This window comes from Pongo pygmaeus, chromosome 20, assembly GCF_028885625.2.
Source record: "Pongo pygmaeus isolate AG05252 chromosome 20, NHGRI_mPonPyg2-v2.0_pri, whole genome shotgun sequence".
Taxonomy (NCBI): Eukaryota; Metazoa; Chordata; class Mammalia; order Primates; family Hominidae; genus Pongo; species Pongo pygmaeus.
Window position 1 is genome coordinate 33,372,923 of NC_072393.2, and position 17,923 is coordinate 33,390,845.

The window sequence follows — 17,923 nt, forward strand, 5'->3', positions numbered from 1 at the left end:
AAAAAACAAACATGATTTTCTCCAGGCTTGTTTGCTCCTCTCTGGGTATGAGGCAGCAACATATCAGAATGAAACAGAACTGGGGGCTACAACCCTAGAAAACTGAGCTCAGTCAAACTGGAAAATACATATTCTCCAACCAAAGCCATAAGGTTCTCTTCTCAGATGCCAATAGCTGTAACAAATCTGCATTTCCCTTGTTTTCAGTCACTCTCTCTGGGCCCTCTTGGATCCCTTGCACACACCTCCATCAGCCTGCCTCTGGGAATTGTCAGCTGCAGTTAGTGGGACAGCTGGGCTGGATTGAGAGAGACAGCCCTCTCGACAACCACCAAAATCATAAGACAGTGAGAATGCAGCAGACACGGTCCTGCAGCAGATGTGGTCCTTCTCTGAAGGACTAACTGGATTACCGAGAATGCTGGCCACAGGGGACTCCTGATGGCATTTGTGAAATGGTTACAAATACAAAACCTGCTGCCTTTATTTATGGTCAACCACTGCACGTCTTTCCAAGCCTAGCCTGTAATCTTCAGTGCTAAAATAATGAGGTAGGCAAGCTGTGTTTCTTGATTCTAAGAGTCTATGATTCTGTCCTAGAAAACAAAGTTTATAGTTGCTGAGGCAGGATCCTCAGGGTTGGCTTTTCTCCCTACCCCTGATACATGACTAGTGAAAACAAAACTACAATTCTAAGCCCCCCAACTGACTGAATGGACTCTCTCTTGGCTAAGGAAATCCCAAAGAAAACCCAAAAAACTAGTTCAGGCCATAGTGGGAAGGAACGGTCACACATGCCTTCCTTTGGAGTTTAGGTACAACTGGCCGGCATTAACGTTAGAACAGAAATCATAAGACTGACAAGATAGACCGTTTGTAGCAATAAGACACCAAATTCCAACCTGACTCAAGTAGAGCATTACAAAACAGCAGATACTACTTTGAAGAAAATTAAAGTGTTTTCTCTCTAAATATGTTTCTTTAACATATTTAGAAATGACCCTGCAAAGATTTCTTTTGTGAGGGAAATGTGTATTCTGTAGAGAATCTCCTTCCCTTACTAGGTCTTTTCCAGAGTCTGACATCCTTTATTTATTATTTTTTTCTTGAAGTGGAGTCTCACTCTGTTGCCCAGACTGGAGTGCGGCAGCACTATCTCAGCACACTGCAACTTCCGCCTCCCAAGTTCAAGCCATTCTCCTTCCAAGTAGTTGGAATTAAAGGTGCCCACCACCACGCCTGTATAATTTTCATATTTTTAGTAAAGACAGGTTTTCCCCATGTTGGACAGGCTGGTCTTGAACTCCTGACCTCAAGTGATGCACCCATCTCTGCCTCTCAAAGTGCTGGGATTACAAGCATGAGCCACCACTCCCAGCCTGACATCTTTTACCATCTACCCTCTCTGAAGCCTGCTACCTGGAGGCTTCATTTATATTGTAGGTACTTTGGCTTCCACAACCTCCTTTATCTAAACTCAGGCATTTTTTACTTTTGTTTTTTTCTTTCCAACTTTTATTTTAGGCTCAAAGGGTACATGTGCCGGTTTGTTACCGGGTAAATTGCATGTTGCAGGGGTTTGGTGTATAGAAAATTTGGTCACCCAGGTTATCAGCATCATACCAGATAGGAAATTTTTCAATCTTCACCCTTCTCCCACCCTCAACCCTCAAATAGGCCCCAGTGCTACTTGTTTCCTTCTTTGTGTTCATGTGTACTTAATGTTTAGCTCCCACTTTTAAGTGAGAACATGTGATATTTGGTTTTCTGCTTCTCTATTAATTCACTTAAGATAATGGCCTCCAGTTCTATTCGTGTTGCTGCAAAAGACATGATCTTGTTCTTTTTTTTATGACTGCATAGTATTTCATAATGTATATGTCCAGTCCACTACTGATGGGCTTCTGGGTTGACTCTATGTCTTTACTACTGTGAAGAGTGCTGTGATGAACATACACATGCATGTGTCTTTATGGTAGGACAATTTACATTCCTTTGAGTATTAAGGCTGGCTTCAAGCTTTCCAGGCATAGGTTAACTCTTTCAACCTATTGCCAATCAAAAAAAAAATCTTTGAATCCATCTATGACCTAGAATCCCCTGGCTTCAAGACATCCTGTCTTTCTGGGTCAAACCAATGTATACTTTCCATGTATTGATTTATGTTTTTGCCTACATCTGTCTTCCTAAAATTCATAAAACCAAACTGTAACCCAATCAATAGGTTCCCAGGACCTCCTGAGACTGTATCACAAACCATGGATCTTAACCTAGGAAAAATAAAACTCTAAATTGTTTGAGATCTGTCTTAGATAGTTTTTGGTTTATACCAACAGCACATCGACCAGCTGTTTTTCTCACTAGGTCAACCAGTAAAATGCAATCACTTTCAATTTCCTCCTCACCCACAGATCTCTTCTTTGAGCAAAACTTTGCACGTCTACCATGTTGCTAAGACAGGCTCTTGAGGACTCCTCCCAAGGGAAGTAGCTAAGCCAGGTGTGGAGGCTAGGGAAGAGGCCTTTGGGGGCAAAGGGGGAATCTCCCTCTGTGGATGGATGCTGGGGTATGAGCACAGATAAAATCTGCCTGTTTTAGCCTATTTTTCCCCAATATCTGTTTTACTTTCATATCAATTCCTTAAACATTCTTTCATCACAGTCTTAACAATGACTTTATGAACAGGAATTCTTAAAAATGTTTGCAATAATGTCACTTCTGAAGAATGTTCTCCTGCCTTCACCTGCCTTCCAGACTCCAACAATCTTTGCTTCTCTCTCCCACCCACATGCACCCCCAATGTCTCTTGTGAAAGGAAAATAAATCTTGAGGCCCCCAAATCATTAAGCTTAAGGTAAAAGTCCAGCTGGGAACTGCTTAGGGCCAACCTGCCTCCCATTCTACTCAAAGTCACCCCTCTGCTCCCCTGACCTAGATGCATATCTGATTTGCCTGCTTTTGTAAGGCTAATCAGAAACTCAAAAGAATGCAACCATTTGTCTCACCTGTCTTGACCTGAAAGCCCCCTCCCCACTTCAGGTCTTCCTGCCTTTGCTTCAAGTGTCCCACCTTTCCAGGCTGAACCAATGAAATTTTGACATATATTGATTGATGTCTCATGTCTCCCTAAAATGTATAAAACTAAGCTGTGCCCCGACTGCCTTAGGCACATGTCCTTAGGACTTCCTGAGGCTGTGTCACGGATGCGTCCTCAACCTTGGCAAAAGAAACTTTCTAAATTAACTGAGATCTGTCTCAGATTTTCTGGGTTTACACTCTGTTGTCTTAGTCTGAGCTCCTCAGAAGCAGACCCTGAGATAATGTGTCTCTTGAGTGCAAGGGGAATATTGGAAAGACAATCTCAGGCAGCATTTGTAGATGAGTCGGGTATGGGACAGGATGGGAAGGCAGCCAGCACAGGGCACATTCAGGGATGGTGTGGCCTCAGGCAGCTGTGGCCCCATACCCTCAGGGGGACCTTTGGGAAATGATGTGACACAGGACAGTCCCACAGTAGGGGCAAGGATCCGAGGTGTTTCCCTACCACTCCTATTGGTTATCACTGAGGGTACTCCCCAGGGTGTCAATGTCCTGAACTCCCAACTTACCCTGCTTGTGATGCAGGAGAAAGCCTTCAGGTCTTGGAGAGTGACAGACACTCACAGAAATATACCAGGAACACATACAGGAAGCACTGAGGGGATCCAGGCAGGACACCGACAGCATCTTCAAGTCCCCTAGCCTGCTGGTTTCAGCTGTGCCGTGGCTGTCACTCCTGTGAACCCCACACCCTCCTGGGATCAGAAACTGCCTGCCAACCCTCTGTCTCTACGCCACCCCTCAGAAGATCCAGTTCATAGCAGATGCTCAGCAAATGCTTTCAAAAGAAACAGAAGCAGTAGTATGAGGTAATTGTTGACCAAGAAAAATCAGAAAACATTTATTTGGGCAAGAAAGTAGAACCAAGAAACCCACCAATTCCTAGTGGAGGGGAAGGAGATTGGAGAGGGATCTTCAGGGCATGGCATAAAGCCTGTTCTGATGGAGAAACCAACCATCCTGGTTCCCCCTTGCGGCCCTGGGAGCCACTTGGCATCAAAAGGTAGCTTTCCAGGGCAAAGACTTCCCCTGGAGAGACTGCAGAGATCTCCTGTCCTCCCTAAAAGCCAGCAAACAGGCATGACTGTACGTTTTTGGTTTTGTTTATGTCTTTCTGGTCTTCCCAGCCGTCAGAGAAGAGAGGACTGGGCTTTCTTCCATTTAAGTTCTGAGCTGTAAAGGCACTTCCAGAGTAGGCCTGAGGGGCTGTGGTGAGAGAAGAGGGCTTTGTGTAGAGGGGCAGCCTGGGTGGATGCTGCCTGGGAAGCAGGCTGTTGGGAGGGTGTGAGAAGGTCCCCTGCAGCACAGTTCTTGCCTGAAGACCTCCCGGCCCTCACCTGCTTCCCCACATCTGCTACTAGCACTGCTCCATCTGGTTGCTTTCAAGGAAACCCTCCAATAGCCCCTGTCTCCTTCCCCAGGATAACTTTAAGATCAAAAAGTGTATGGCAAGAGATGGAGAAGAGGAGCTTCTGCACGTGGTTGGAGAAAAGAAAGGGAACAAGTGGAGTTTGTGCCAAGGAACCTGGAGTTTGCATTTAATTCAGACTCTGATTCAGCTGGGCTAGGCTCTGTGACTCTGCACTTATAACGAGCTCCAGGTGATCCCCATGGTCCTGGTCAGAGACTTCAGTGAGCAGCAAGTGACCAGGTGCCTGAGCTGGTGCACTGCAGAGTGCACACATCTATTACAGCCACAAATTACACAAGGCCCTCTCCTTTGGCTAGAAATTACGCCGGGCTTTGATTTGCATTTCTCTGATGATTAGTGATGTGAGGCATTTTTTTCATATGTTTGTTGACCATTCCTATTATGTCTTCTTTTGAGAAATATCTGTTCATGTCCTTTGCCCATTTTTCTATAGGATTGTTTGGTTCTTGTTACTTTGTTTAAGTTCCTTACAGATTCTAGATATTATTCTTTTGTTGGATGCATCATTTTTGAATATTTTCTCCCATTCTGTAGGTTGCCTGTTTACCCTGTTGATAGTTTCTCTTACTGTACAGAAGCTCTTTAGTTTAATTAGGTCCCGATTGTCAATTCTTGTTTTTGTTGTGTTTACTTTTGAGGACTTAGTCATAAATTCTTTGCAGAGGTCAGTGTGGTACATATGTACCACAGACTATTACAGCCATGAAAAAAGGATGAAATCCTGTCCTTTGCAGCAACATGTATGCAACTGGAGGCCATTCTCCTAAGTGAATTAATGCAGAAACAGAAAGCCAAATACACGATGTTTCGACTTGTAAATGGGAGTTAAGCACTGAGTATACATGGATGTAAAGATGAGATCAACAGACACTGGGGACTCCTAGGTGGGGAGGGAGAAGGGGGAAGGTTGAAAACTAACTATTGGATACTATGTTCTATGTACTATGCTATTTGTGTGATGGGTTCAATAGAAGCCCAAACCTTAGTAACACACAATGTATTTATGTAACAAACCTACACATGTACCTCCTGAATCTAAAATAAATGTTTTTAAGGAAAGAAACTATAAAAAGCTTTAATTTGTTATTGTGTCAATCAGAGTCCTTGCAGTAAAGAAATGGCTCACCTAAATTGGACAATTTGAGGAGAGAATAATATTGCTATTTTATACATGATATCTTAATGAAGACATCATGTGTAAAAGTGTGGGCAGAGTGTAGGAAATCCACAAGAATAGTGCAACATCCCACGGCCAGTCACACAGTAGAGGAGAGGGCCTTTGATGGGAGCCTTGGCCTTTGACCAAGAGAGACAGCCAGCCCAAATAATCCAGAAAAAACCCAACTCCCCTCCTTCCCTCTGATCTCCTCTGCCCTCTTATGAGTCAAACCCAAACCTGGATCAAGGAAACGCTGCCTGCCCAGGTCAGCCTCCTGGGGCCTTAACAGAGTGGAGCAGGGTAAAGGGGTATGAAGTGGCACAATTAAATACCTATATGTTGTAAGTCCTTGTTCAGCTGCCTAAGCTTTTTCTGAACAAGTTCAGGAATATATTAATATAAACTAGGGATAGGCAGCGCTGTTTGTAAATAACCAGCTAGCAGATATCTTAGTCTTTGCAGACCAGACTATCTCTGTCACGGACACTCAACTTAGCCTTTGTAGTGAGAAAGCAGCTGTATGCACCCAGTAAACCATGACTGTAGCTGCTTCTAACACAACGCCACTCACAAAGGCAGGCCTGTGGGTCAAATGCACTTTGCCCACCCTGATAGAAATACACTCACACATTCTCTCTCTTCCTCCCCACTCCTCCTCGTTCTTTCTCCCCTTCCAAGCCTGTGCTGCAACAGGAGGAGGTGAAACTCGATCTGATTTGGGGACAAGGATGGTTTGCAGAGAGGAATCGGTGACTGGTGGTGGGAAAGGAGAGGAAACATCCAGAGGAGATTGGTGAGCAAAAGTAGGAGTCATCTTTGTGTAAGAGGGAAATAGATTTTTTGAAAAAATGGTTTAACTGTGAGGACTATGTAAATCAGGCAAAAACAATCAGGGCCACCTTCAAGAGGAATTAGACGGACACAGGAATGGGGGTCCCAGGAGGATAGCCCCAGCAGGAGGATAGGCCACTGCATAGCATCCCCACATCAGCCCCAGTGAGGGCTGCAGAAAGGCTGTTTACTGTGTTGGATCCCACACCAAACTATTGATTAACTGTGTCACAGCTTAAATGTGTCATTTTGTCAGCAAACTTTTATCTTCCTACAAGCTGTTAATTAATGTGTCAGAAAAAGCGACTTGCAGAAGGCTTCTCAGTGCAAAACAGGAGCCCAAAACCAACCACTAAGCAGCACATTCAGAAATGGCTCCTGACAGACATGCACAGATATGGAGCAGATGTGGTCTGCCAGCCAGCGGGATGGGGCACAAAATGCACGAAGGGCAAGCTCCTTGGGAGTCTCAAGGAATGGCCAGCTGTGCATCATGGCGAAAGGGCGGCAGTGGGCAGAGGCCCAGGACAGCTGTGCTTAAAGCTCTAGGAGACTGTAGTGGAGACAGCCCCCCGCCCCATCCTCTCTGCGTTAATCACCTACAGGCATCCTGCCATTGTCCACACTGCCCCACTTGGTGCTCTCTCTGCACAGGGAAGGGGTCAGGTTGGATACAGGAGGGCACTAATGCCACTCCCCTCCCCAGCAGCCCTCAGGCAAAGACAGAGACAAGCAGAAGTCAGAAGACACATAACCAGCATTCTCAGCCCTCAGTGGAACAACTCTCATGTGATACCCATGTCCCTTACTAAAGGTCTCATGCTAACGTTGAACCCCTGCTGCCCACAATGACAGATAATCTGCTCATATTGTCTGTGGCACCACTCTCCCCCGCCCCATCTCACTTCCATAGTTCCTGCAAACGCTTGTGTTTACATCCCTGTCTCAGGGCCTGCTTCTTGGAGAGCTCAGCCTCAGGCACTCATGTCCCACTCTCCTGGGGATGAGGAATTGAGTGCCCAACCTTGGGAAAGCCTTTGCTTCCCAGCCATGATCAGAGGGAAGCATGTTAACTCATCTGGGCAGTGGCATCAGGGCATCCAGAGAGGAATAAACTGGTTCCCATCAGGAGATCATCATAAGTTAGGGTTAAGTAACTGCCAGTCATTGACTTGTGGCCAGCATGAATCTCTGCACTCACCATGAAGTCTCCTCGCACCTGTCTGCCCCTTCCTACCTGGCGAATCCCAACCCAAAGCCATGGTATGTCCAAAATGTCACATTTCTGTTTTGTTTTTAAGTTACCATAATTTCAACTCTGAGCCCACATTCCTCTAGCTTCAGTCATTCTCAGAACTGCCCATTCTTTGAAAACCACATTCAACCTCACCCAAGTGGCACAAAGGTCCTAGTTAAGGCATGAACCATAGAATCGGATGACCTAGATCTTAATTCTGCCTCTGTAAATTAATTCTGCTTCTGCTGGGTCACCTTGGGTGAGCAGTTGACTTTTGTGAGCCTCAGTTTCCCCATCTGTATAAAGAAGATAAGAACAGTAACTGCTTCATGGGGATGTTGAGGATTGAATGAGGTAATATGCACAAAGCACGTAGGACAGCACCTGGAACTCAGTGAGCTCCACAGAAGTGTCCATCCCAGGTACACAGCCCCTCCAGGCTGGCCCTTCTGCAGCTGAACTTCAGGTTTATAAATCTCAGGAAACAGACACATTACAAGTCTCCGATCCTGAAAGCCACAAGCCTCCCCCAGCCTTCCATCAGGAAGGAATCTAATTTGAGTCCTGGAAAATCCTTCCCACTCTATGTTCCTCCGTGACGTCCCTCTCCAATCTCCTCCCTGGCGTACCTCCCCGAGGGGCTTCAGAGACAGCAACCAGGACAGGCCGCCTTGCCAACTATGCTGTGCTCTGCCCTCCATTCCTCCTCGAGGCAAGAAAGAAGGGGCTGTAGAGCCCTGGGATAGGGAATGGCAATAAGAAAAGTAGAGAGAAAGCTCCCATGAACATGAACACCACTGAGGGAACTGCCTGCTGCATGTTCGTCATTGTGGAATGGTTATGAATGACCGAGTGTGCAGCAGGCACTGTGCTGAGCCCTGGAAAACAATGCCAGGGAAGACAGTGCAGGGCGGGTCCCCTCCCTACTTGTCAGGAGGCAGTGTTGCTTCAATGTGAATGTGCACACAAATGCTTCCCACAGCTTCCAAGCCCCATTCACAGCAATCACTTCAGAAAACCATGAAGTTGCCCAAAATCTCCTTTTATTTTTATTATTATTTTTTTTTTTACAGAGTCTCACTTTGTCACCAAGCTGGAGTGCAGTGGCGCAATCTTGGCTTACTGCAATTTCTGCCTCCCAGGTTCAAGCGAATCTCCTGCCTCAGCTTCCCAAGTAGCTGGGATTACAGGTGCACACCACCATGCCCAGCTAATATTTTGTATTTTTAGTAGAGACTAGGTTTCACCATGTTGGTCAGGATGTCTCGACCTCTTGACCTCGTAATCCCCCTGCCTCAGCCTCCCAAAGTGCTGGGATTACAGGCATGAGCCACCGTGCCCGGCCAGAAATCTCCATTTTTAATAAACATACCTGTGGACTGGAATGTAGATGGTCCTCAGGCCCTACTTTGAAGACAAGCCTAGGCCTAAAATGTTAAATACCAGGGGAAAGCAGCCAGTAAGTGCACAGAGTTCAGAAATTGCAGTTGAGCGCATTATGGTGTGACTTTATCTGTTCTGTCGGGTGCTGGCAAGGAGAAGCTGCCTCCTATTTCCTTATGTTCTGCAGCAAGCACGGTGTCATACAAGGAAGCTGCGAGGTATAGGTCCCTCAGATGATTGACTGGGGAAGAGACGGGAGGGGCTGGCAAGAACACAAAGTACAGTCATTTACCCACCCCCTGCCACCAACGTTGCATTGGCAGAGCAAGCTGCCAGCTTCTTGATGATCCTGAACTCTCCTGCAAGTAGAGACAAAGCAAAAGCAAATGTGAAACATGCACGCATGTTCTCCGAAGAGGTTGACCCATGAACATGCCTGGCATTGGCCAGTCCCAACAGCCTTGAGCTACTTGTGTGACACCACCACAGCTCCAGCGTAATTATCTGTCTCTCCCTTTCACCTGTCTCAGGAAGCCGGGCCAACCTGAAGACAGCACATGTAGGCTCTGGCTATGTCTCTCTTGGTGATCTAGCCCAGCCCGGGACAACTCCACCTGTCTCCGTCTCCTGGAAAAAGGGCCCCGGGACTTTGGAGTATGGCCTGCCCATAACCAGGGAGGTCTTTGGCATGATTCTCAGTTGTAAGCTTGGGCTAGACTTGCAGATTTAGAATTTTTTCTCTGATTAAAAATGCACATTCATTCAGAAGATAGGAAATATCATCAAACAAATCAGGGTAAACGTTTGAATTGTCTAAACATTATTTGTTTGCCTCAATTTTGTGTAATATCCCTTTAAGTGATTTTATTATTTATGTATTTATTTAAGAGACTGGGTCTTGCTCTGTCACCCAGGCTGGAGTGCACTTAGGCTCAAGTGATCCTCCCACTTCAGCCTCCTGAGTAGCTGGGACCACAGGTTAATTAAAAAATTAACCAAACTTGGCTAATTATTTTAATTTTTAATCTTTTTTTTTTTAGAGATTGGATCTCCCTGTGTTGCCCAGGCTAGTCTCGAGCTCCTGGCCTCAAGCAGTCCTCCTGCCTTGGCCTCCAAAAATGTAGGGATTTCAGGCCCAAGCCACCATGCCTGGCTTCTTTAAGTGATTTTAAATAAGAAAGGAGGAAAGGTGATAATAAAGAAAAGAGAAACAGATTAAGAAGAAAGTGGAGATGGAGGGAAAGGAAGAGAGAAAAGAAGCAAGGATGCATCCGGAGGCTGGTGGCAGGGGAAGTGTGTCTGGCCCGCCCTCTGCCATGAAATCCCAACCTTGCAAAGTTCCACGATCTTGCATAGGGAATCATGAGACTTCAGCTTTTGTCTCCATCAGAAACTAATCAGAGCCAGGTACACTGCTGGAAGCAGTTCCTGTTTGCAGAGGCTGCCAGGTGGACAGTGGCAGTCCCCTCCCCACTGAAGCCTCTGGGTGAGCAGCTAATTCCCACCCTGACACATAGACATCTGAGAAATTTTGGCATTCTTTTCCAGTAGTAGCCACCTACACTGTACTCTGATGACAGCCTCCCTTAAGCAGAATGCCAGAGCTCGGCAACACAACCAGGAGACTATCACTGTCTCCAAGGCTTGGGTTTGTCGTGCATTTTTGTTGATTTCAAAACAAGGCAAAAAACCACATCCCTCATGTGAAAAAGTAAATAAATAAATCAGGCTGGACCTGCCCCTCCTGCTATGAAAAATCAAGGTGTTCATTTTCTAGGTTCTATTAGAGAAAGGAGCAGCTCAAGTTCAAAGCCTGAAGCAGGGGAATTGAAGGAGGACGTGGAAGCATTCTCTCCTCTCAAAAAAAGTCCAGGTCCCATGAAGGTTATCTTTCAGGAACTCTAGTCCCAACTTGATTAGTGTCTGTGCAAGGATTGAGAAGTCGAGGGGAACACGTGCCAGGGTTGCATATGGGGCTGAGGAGGGGAAGCCTCATGCCTGGCAGTCCCTGGCCTGGGGTATGCCATACAGCACCTTGGTTCCAAGCCTTTCTCTTTCATCATCTGCTTCTCTCTCACCCTTGGAATACCCTGCATACCAAACCCTATCAATCTCCATAAAACACCACTGCATATACAACACCCCTTGCCCATAATGCTTGCTTGGTTCTCCACTTCCAAAAACCCAGCCTTTTGGGCCCCTGCTTTGGCCCACTTGTCATTTCCTCTGGGCTAGTCAGGCCAGAGGCCCGCTCAGACAACAAAATGACAGCATTCATCACCAGCTCCAAACTTGGACCTTGCCCTTTCAATGTGCTCCTCCCCTTTCCCATTCAAATCTCCCCCAACTTTCAAGCCCCATCCACTCAGGAAGCCCTTTATCCATCTAATTGCTGAGTCCCAGCTCCATGCCAGGCACTGTTCTAGGCACTAGGACTGTTGGTACCTCCTTTCCCCAAGATCTCAAAACACCTGTTTGTTCCATGTTTTCAGCCACTTGTTGAATACTGTCCCAGAGTTTCCCTCATTAATCATAGGAGATCATTCAATAAGTCAGTGCCTCATATGTTCCTTTTTTTTTCAGACGGAGTCTCACTCTGTTGCCCAGGCTGGAGTGCAATGGCTCAATCTCGGCTCACTGCAACCTCTGCCTCCTGGGTTCAAGTGATTCTCCTGCCTCAGCATCCCAAGTAGTTGGGATTACAGGCGCCCGCAACTACGCCCGGCTAATTTGTGTATCTTTAGTAGAGATAGGGTTTCACCATGTTGGCCAGGCTGTTCTTGGACTCTTGACCTCAGGTGATCTGCGCACCTCAACCTCCCAAAGTGCTGGGATTACAGGTGTGAGCCATCACGTCCGGCCACACCTTCCATTTTATACCCAGCCATTATTTTCTCTCTGGAAGCTTAGGGGGATGACCAGCATGCCAGCAAAGAGCAGATTTTCATGCAAGCAGCCAACAAACCCATTTTTAAAAGTTCAACATCACATCATCAGAGAAATGCAAACTAAAACCATGGTGAGGTAACATTTTACACCAATCAGAATGGCCATTATTACATGGAATCAACTAAATGCCCATAAATGGTAGACTGGATAAAAAATGTGGTACATATACACCATAGAATACTATGCAGCCATAAAAAGAACAAGATCATGTCTTTTGCAGGGACATGAATGGAGCTGGAAACCATTATCCTTAGCAAGCTAACACAGAAACAGAAAATCAAATATTGCATGTTTTCACTGTTAAGTAGAAGCTAAATGATGAGAACATATGGACACACAGAGGTGAACAACACACACTGGGGCCTAATGGAGGGTAGAGGGTTGGAGGAGGGAGAGGATCAGGAAGAATAACTAATGGGTACTAGGCTTAATACCTGGGTAATGAAATAATCTGTACAACAAACCTTCATGACCCAAGTTTACCTACCCAACAAACCTGCACATGTACACCCAAACTTAAAACTCAAAAAAAAATAAAATAAAATAAAAACCAACAGATCTTGTCATGAATACAGAGAAAGGGAAAGGCTCATACCATGTTGGTAGGTATGTAAGTTAGTTCAACCTGTATGGAAAACAGTATGGAGATGTCTCAGAGAGCTGAAAATAGAACTACCATGTGACCCAGTAATCTCACTACTGGGTATCTACCCAGAGGAAAATATATCATTGTATTAAAAAGACACCTGCACACAGATGTTCATCACAGCATTATTCGCAATAGCAAAGTCATGGAACCAACATAAATGTCAACCAATACATGATTGGATAAAGAAAATGTGGTAAAGATTCATTGTGGAATACTATGCAGCCATAAAAAAGAATAAAATCATGTTCTTTGCAGCAACATGAGTGCAGCTGGTGGCCATTATCCTCAGTGAAGTAACTCAGAAACAGAAAGCCCAATACCACATGTTCTCACCTATAAGTGGGAGCTAAATTATGGGCACACAGAGATACTAGGATGAAAATAATATACACTGGGGACTCCAAAAGCAGTGAAGGTGAGGAGGTGATGGTTGAAAAATTACCCATTAGGTGAAATATTTACTATTTGGGTAATGCATACACTAGAAGCCCAATTCCCACTACTAATCAAAATATCAATGTAATAAATCTGCCCACGTACAGAATCTAAAATAAAATATTTTTTTTAAGTACATTTTTAGGCCAGGTGCAGTGGCTTTCACCTGTAATCCCAGCACTTTGGGAGGCCAAGGCGGACGGATCACAAAGTCAGGAGTTCGAGACCAGCATGACCAACATGGTGAAACCCCATCTCTACTAAAAAGACAAAAAAAAAAAAAAATTAGTCAGGTATGGTGGCACTCACCCATAATCCCAGCTACTCAGGAGGCTAAGGCAGGATAATCCCTTGAATCCAGGAGGTGGAGGTTGCAATGAGCCGAGATTGTGTCACTGTACTCCACCCTGGGCGACAGAGAAAGACTCCGTCTCAAAAACAAAAAACAAAACAAAACAAAAGGGTAGATTTTTAATGATGGGAGATAGCCCCAGAATAACTGCTGTGGTTCTTAGAACAAGAGAAATAATAGCTATGGTTCCTAAAACAACAGAAAGAAAATCATGGGTGGAAATCCTGTGTCTGTTTTTGTTTGTTTTTAACCTCTCCAGGATGCACCTTGAAAGATATGTCAATGAGTTGATGTCTGCCGCTCTGATGTAAGAGGGAAAGAAGCTACTTGGGAGAAACAAACTAGAAACCAGAAGAGGAAGGAATATTCTTCCCCAAACACCTCTCTTAGGAAGGGCGGCATTTGTTGGAAATACCTTCAGATGCTGAGGATGGGAGCTGTCCAGCCTCAACCCTGAGGCAGAGGAACAGTGGAAATGAGCTCTGCACCAGACAAAGAGGGGAACAGGTTTGCTCTGAAGGGGGTGGGAGAAAAAGGTGAAGGAAAGCAGGTTAAGAAAGGAGAAAGAAGATATTTATGGTAGGCAGCTGTGCAGTGTGCAAAGTTACCATCCCCCATAGCCTGAAATCCTCCAAAAAGCATTAAAAAACCCATAAAATGTTTTCTGAGTTGATTTTTTACAATACTTATAAGTTTTTTTTATTATACTTATAAGTTCTAGGGTACATGTGCACAACATGTTGGTTTGTTACATATGTATACATGTGCCATGTTGGTGTGCTGCACACATTAACTCGTCATTTATATTAGGTATATCTCCTAATGCTATCCCTCCCCTCTCCCTCCATCTCATGACAGGCCCAGTGTGTGATGTTTCCCACTCTGTGTCCAAGTGTTCTCATTATTCAATTCCCACCTATGAGTGAGACCATGCAGTGTTTGGTTTTCTGTCCTTGCAATAGTTTGCTCAGAACGATGGTTTCCAGCTTCATCCATGTCCCTACAAAGGACATGAACTCATCCTTTTTTATGGCTGCATAGTATTCCATGGTGTATATGTGCCACATTTTCTTAATCCAGTCTATCATCGATGGACATTTGGGTTGGTTCCAAGTCTTTGCTATTGTGAATAGTGCCGCAGTAAACATGTGTGTGCATGTGTCTTTATAGCAGCATGATTTATAATCCTTTGGGTATATACCCAGTAATGGGATGGCTGGGTCAAATGATATTTCTAGTTCTAGATCCTTGAGGAATCGCCACACTGTCTTCCACAATGGTTGAACTACTTTACTGTCCCACCAACAGTGTAAAAGTGTTCCTGTTTCTCCACATCCTCTCCAGCACCTGTTGTTTCCTGACTTTTTAATGATTGCCATTCTAACTGGTGTGAGATGGTATCTCATTGTGGTTTTGATTTGCATTTGTCTTATGGCCAGTGATGATGAGCATTTTTTCATGTGTCTGTTGGCTGCATAAATGTCTTCTTTTGAGAAGTGTCTGTTCATATCCTTCATCCACTTGTCGATGGGGTTGTTTGATTTTTTTCCTGTAAATTTGTTTAAGTTCTTTGTAGATTCTGGATATTAGCCCTTTGGCAGATGGGTAAATTGTAAAAATTTTCTCCCATTCTATAGGTTGCCTGTTCATTCTGATGGTAGTTTCTTTTGAAAAGAAGAAGTCAAATTGTCCCTGTTTGCAGATGACATGATTGTATATTTAGAAAACCCCATCATCTCAGCCCAAAATCTCCTTAAGCTGATAAGCAACTTCAGCAAAGTCTCAGGATAAAAAATCAATGTGCAAAAATCACAAGCATTCTTATACACCAATAACACAGAGCCAAATCATGAGTGAACTCCCATTCACAATTGCTTCAAAAAGAATAAAATACCTAGGAATCAACTTACAAGAGATGTGAAGGACCTCTTCAAGGAGAACTACAAGCCACTGCTCAACGAAATAAAAGAGGATACAAACAAATGGAAGAACATTCCATGCTCACAGATATGAAGAATCAATATCGTGAAAATGCCCATACTGCCCAAGGTAATTTATAGATTCAATGCCATCCCCATGAAGCTACCAAAGACTTTCTTCACAGAATTGGAAAAAACTACTTTAAAGTTCATATGGAACCAAAAAAGGGCCTGCATTGCAAGAAAATCCTAAGCCAAAAGAACAAAACTGGAGGCATCACACTACCTGACTTCAAACTATACTACAAGGCTACAGTAACCAAAACAGCATGGTACTGGTACCAAAACAGAGAGATAGACCAATGGAACAGAACAGAGCCCTCAGAAATAATAACACACGTCTATAACCATCTGATCTTTGACAAACCTGACAAAAACAAGAAATGGGGAAAGGATTTCCTTATTTAATAAATGGTGCTTGGAAAACTGGTTAGCCGTATGAGGAACACTGAAATTGGATCCCTTCCTTACACCTTATACAAAACTTAATTCAAGATGGATTAAAGACTTACATGTTAGACCTAAAACCATAAAAAAGCTAGAAGAAAACCTAGGTAATACCATTCAGGACATAGGCATCGGTAATGACTTCATGACTAAAACAACAAAAGCAATGGTAACAAAAGCCAAAATTGACAAATGGGATCTAATTAAACTAAAGAGCTTCTGAGTGGATTTTTAGTAAAATTCAGGGAAGAACCAGAGACATGGGTCAAAGCAGCAACAGACAGCAGAAATGAGGAATCCAGGTGAATTTGCTAAGAGTTTAGGGAGGAGTAAGTCTTCTCTAAGTTATGAAATTGAATGTACCAGAACAAAGAAAACAAATGAAAAACTCACAGGCAGGGTGCAGTGGCTCATGCCTGTAATTGCAGCACTTCAGGAGGCCAAGGTGGGAGGATCACTTGAGCCCAGGAGTTTGAGACCAGCCTTGGCAACGTGTCAAGATCCTGTCTCTACAAAAAATACACAGATTAGCAGAGTGTAGTGATGCAGGCCTGTGGTCCCAACTACTCAGGAAGCTGAGGCAGGAGGATTGCTTGAGCCCAGAAGTTTCAGGCTGCAGTGAACTATGATCATGCCACTGAACTCCAGCATAGGCAGCAGAGTGAAAAATTCTCTCAAATAAAGGAAGGGAGGGAGGAAGGAAGGAAGGAAGGGAGAGAGAAAGAGAAAAATTCACAAAACATCATAAACCTGGAGAACTTCCAACACCCAGTTTCAGAGATGTAGACTCTCGAGTGTGTAGGTGGGGCTGCATCCTGGAAGGAGCTAGGTTCCTCAGCATCCTGCCTCCAGGAGGACGCTGCTGAGAAGGAAAGGCCAGGCCTAGGAGCTTAGGCACCCCAGCTTCCCATGCACTTGATCAATATCACCTCTTCTCCTTGCTAGAGCTCTTTTGATAAGTACATGTCATCAGGACTGTGGGTAGCTTAGAGGTGCCAGGCCTTGTGTCTGCAAGTACTGACGATGTGTCATAGGCTGTAGCCTGTCTTTCTACAGCTTGATAGACACCCCCATGGAAATGTGGGAGCTCAGCCTCCTCTCTTCAAGGCTTCTCCACGGTCTGAATCAGAAGTGTGCATCAGAATAACTTGGGAGCAGTTCTGGGTCTTACTGCCCTTGCAGGTCTGTCCTTTCCACTTCTCAGTGCATTGCTGCTGTGTTGCTCTAACTCACCTACAAGCCACTCGCCCCAGGGAGGCTTGGGCCACCCCCAAACCATGACATCATTGATGCCACAGTCGTGTTCAGGACAGCTGTTTATTCCCTTACTGTGGTATGGGTAGGAAAATGATGCCCCCACCTGTGTTAGCCTCACTTCAAGAGGCCCTGTAACAGGATGGATCCCACAGGATTACTCCCTTTGCTTAGAACATGTCCTGCTTTCTCCCCCGGAAGAGGCATACATGCTGCAGCAGGGCAGGTCAGGAGGGGCTCAGAGCCTTGCTCCTGGTACTGAATCCAACTTTTTCTCCCAGACCCTCTTTCTAGGGTACTTCTTTCCCAGGGCCTCTGCTGCCTGGGTTCTCAGCTTGGCTTCCACTGGGCCTCTCTCAACATGCCTGCCCCAAACTGAATGTCCATCCCTGACATCAAGTTTCCATGTTAATGGAGTATTTATAGACAGAGGAAGTGAGAATGGCCCCAGGACTCCCATGCCCCCATCCCCCTTAGTCAGGCTCAGCCAGGACACCTGGTTACGTCCTCAGGTACCTGTCTCTTCACCCAACGATGAGCCTCTGGGAGATGAGGAACGCAGATCCGGGGGCCCAGCAACACTGTTTTCCAAATCCCCCTTGTTCCCACTCTGCCTTTTACTCAGTGGGTGACCTTGAGTAAAGGCCTCCCTCTCTCTTTGCTTCCATCCTCGCATCTGTAAAATGGCGAAGCAGTTGATACATAGAGGTGCCAACA